This window comes from Mesoplodon densirostris, chromosome 9 (assembly GCF_025265405.1).
Source record: "Mesoplodon densirostris isolate mMesDen1 chromosome 9, mMesDen1 primary haplotype, whole genome shotgun sequence".
NCBI classification, from domain to species: domain Eukaryota; kingdom Metazoa; phylum Chordata; class Mammalia; order Artiodactyla; family Ziphiidae; genus Mesoplodon; species Mesoplodon densirostris.
In genome coordinates, this window is record NC_082669.1 from 63,776,325 (window position 1) to 63,780,126 (window position 3,802).

A 3,802-nucleotide genomic window follows, 5' to 3' on the forward strand; every position below is an offset into this window, starting at 1 on the left:
AGACAGGGAGAAATGAGACAACTGAAGGAAAATGCGCGCCAAAAAAATTCCAATTACTGTATGAAACCCTTTTTTTTAAGAGCCTTTCTAATCTAGATGTTAGTAACAGCAAGGTTATGATAGTTTTATTCAGAAAATTAGGGAATATTTACTGTAACTCAAAATTAGGGCATACTGATGAAAAGGACTGAAACTCATCATACATGGTCCTTTCTGGAGAGTAATTGGCTGACTATATCTAACTCCTCCAAAAGTTTATATTCTTTCACTCAAAAATTTTGGGGAATTTATGCTATATAAATAATCAGATATGTGCCCAAAATTATGTCTAAAAGAAGTTTATTGTAAAGTTGTTTATAATAGTGAAAATATATGACAACAACCTAAACATTTATCAGTAGTAAACTCTTTAACTAAATCAAGGCACATCTGTGTTCTGGCATATTTTGCAGCTTATAAAGATGACAATGTGGAACTATATTTGCTTATAGTGGTTTTTAAAAAGCAGTTACAAAACAATTTGTTACAAAAACAAATTATTTTTATAAAAATTGTTATATAAATTACATGGTATTATATAAATTATAAAAATTATTTTTATAAAATAATATAAATACAGGTGTGTATACTACATTAGAAAAGTAGTTATCTTGGGTGGGGAAATTCTAGGTGATTTCAAGTTTCTATTTCCTTTCTCTCTTATCTGTTGGTGTTGTTTTACAAGGAGCACTTATTACTTCTATCATCAGGAGGAAAACTGAAAATTATTTCAAGTTTGTAGGAAGGAAGTCACAGATAAGTTTTTATCAACTTCTCTTACAAAAGCCTGATGCAGCGTTTTGCTGGGGCCTCCCAGCAGGTGAGAGGTGGGGAACAGGACAAGAGTCAGTGCAGATGGAGCCTTGAAGGTAAGACACAAGGATAAGGCCCAGGGTTCAGGTGGTTTCCAAGACGAGCCACCCACCCATCTGCCCTTCCCTGAACAGGCCTCCTGAGTGCTAATGTCGTAACTCCTGTTTCAGCGACGCTCCTTCCTCTGTCCTGCCTCTGAGGTTGCCATGAACATGACAGTACCCAGAGTATCCCCGTCTTTACGCAGGGACAAAAATCGTTCTTCTAAATAACAAGAACAAAACAAAAAGAGAAGGAAAATTGTAAAATATGTGTATTACATTCCTAGAAATGCCATAACAAATTACCACACAAAAACTTGGTGGCTTGGGCCTCCCTGGTGGCGCAGTGGTTGAGAGTCCGCCTGCCGATGCAGGGGATACGGGTTCGTGCCCCGGTCTGGGAGGATCCCATATGCCGCGGAGCGGCTGGGCCCGTGAGCTATGGCCGCTGAGCCTGCGCGTCCGGAGCCTGCGCGTCCGGAGCCTGTGCTCCGCAACGGGAGAGGCCACAACAGTGAGAGGCCCGCATACCGGAAAAAAAAAAAAAAACAAAACTTGGTGGCTTAAAACAACAGAAATGTGTTCTCTCACAGTTCCAGGGACCAGAAAGTCTGAAATCAAACTGCGGGCAGGGCTGTGCTCCCTCTGAAGGCTCAAGGGGAGAATGCTTCCTGGTTTCTTGCAGCTTCTGGTGGCTTGTTCAGCATTAACTCCAATCTCTGCCTCTGTCTTCGCATCACCTCCTTCTCTATAGGTGTGTGTGTCCTTGTCTGTCTCTTAAAAGGACACTCGCATTGGATTCAGGGCTCATGCTAATTCAGTATGATGTCACCTCAATCCTTACCTTAGTTACATCTGCAAAGACCCTATTTCCAAAAAAGGTCACAGTCTGAGGTTTTGTGTGGTGACATGAAATCAGGGGGTGTCTATCCAACCTACTACAATATCATAGACAACATTTGGTCAGCAAGCAGAAACTATGACTAGTATATACCTTTTTAAAAGGTGGGCGAAGGCAGGCAGAGGTTGGCAGGGGCTTAGAAGCAGATCTAGATGGCCCAGGAAGCCCTGCCTTCTATTCTTTTTTTTTTTTTTTTTTTTTTTATTTTATTTTATTTTATTTATTAGTTTCTGCTTTATAACAAAGTGAATCAGTCATACATATACATCTGTTCCCACATCCCCTCCCTCATGCATCTCCCTCCCTCCCACCCTCCCTATCCCTCCCTGCCTTCTATTCTTGTATCAATAGTTTGGCAATCAGAAAGCTGCTGCTGAGTTAAGATCAGATAGCGATTCCAGAATTCAGGAAGATAAAACTAGGAATTAGAGAAAACCAGCAGGGACAAAGAAACAGTTAGGCAGGAATTGGTTAATGATGTGAATTAGTAAAGAGAACATTATAGCTGCTATCAAAAATACAAATATGCTTAAGGGAGATGATTAAGCAAATGAGAGAGTTCAGGTGCTAAACTAAACCTCCATTAGATAATTTTTAAAAACCGTCAAACTTATTAAATAATGATCAGGGTCACTGGCTTCAAAACGAATTTCTTATAGCAAAGGAGCAATACATCAGTCCTCTGTAAACTGCACTTATATTAATTCTCAATGGTGGTTGCTTGGGTTTTCTACTTTGTGAATGATCAGTGACTTTCCCCACAACCCAACTTATGTGCTGTTTCCCTATCATCAAAGAGTGTAAAGTTGGAGAGTGAAGATCAATGGGAGTGTTAGAATTTCAAAATGTCATCAGATGGGGCATGTGCAAAAAAAGTAAGGAAGATGCATCACAAAGATGCAAACTTGTCAGAGAGAGATGCCTTTCAGATTCTTCTTCTAGTTGGAGATGGTTAAGAGTGGAGTGTATTATCTTTTGCTTTCTTTTCTAAAGTTGTGTGGTGGTGCTTTAGGTCTGATAGCCTCATAGTTAAGTGAGAACACAGACCTGGTAGTAATTTTTTTTTCAGGTTTTAAAACTTTTTATTTGCGTATTTTAAAAAATTGTGCATTCCAATAATTAAACTCATTTGAACAACAACAAATGGCACTCTGATTAAACTGCATTTTACAGCCCGCAGGACACTGTGGACCAGCTTGCTCTTTACTCTAGATTTCACTGTCGTCCCACCCAGCCTCCTCCTTCGCCAACATGCAAGTTCTTTTCCTTCCCTGCCAGCCAGACAGGCGGGCAGATGGGAGAGGCAGGCACCGCCTTCGTTGTCAGTAGTTCTCCATTCTTTGATGTGAAAAGGGGCAGCACAGTCATTTAAACTGGATCCAACCTCTTTGCATCTTACAAAGTTAAACAGCTAAAAGAAGTAAAATAAGGAGGCAACGCTTGTGGAATGTACAGTGCATACTGGCGGCGCACGCCTCACTATGACTCGCCCGCTTGCTTCTCCCATTCAATCGTTTCTTTTGAAGGCAGTGGATTTTTCTCTTGCGTTTCTGTTTTCTTCAACTTCGACTTATTGAATTTCTCAATCTAACCCATATCGGGTTTGTCAGACACGGTTGCAGAGGAAGCAGAATGAGTTGCGAGCGAGCCAAAGTCCGGTCTGCGCAGTGGTCACCGCCGAGTGCCCGAATTTGGTAGTAATCTAACATAAGTCATCAGTGGTCACCAAGACTTTCAGGGACACTCAAGGTGAGAAGGGAACTTAGAAACCTGTCCAGTTCAAGTTCTGACTGTGCAGGTGAGAGGCACAGCGTCCAGAGATGTAGGTGCCCTTCCCAAAATGACTTGCTTGGGCCAAGCTGGGACTAGACTGTGGAATCCCAAGCTCTCACCACGTATGCACCATCGGCTTTGACCATCCTCATCAGGCATCATTTCTGTTTTCTTTTTAATTTAATTTTATTGAAGTATAGTTGATTTACAATGTTGTGTTAATTTCTGCTATACG

The 3,802-nt window shown here is 41.1% G+C and overlaps 1 pseudogene; it reads right to left on the bottom strand.

Annotated features, from left to right (window-relative positions):
• Positions 1-3,273: 3,273 nt before the first annotated feature.
• On the bottom strand, positions 3,274-3,417 carry LOC132496117 (thymosin beta-4-like; annotated as a pseudogene).
• Positions 3,418-3,802: the final 385 nt, after the last annotated feature.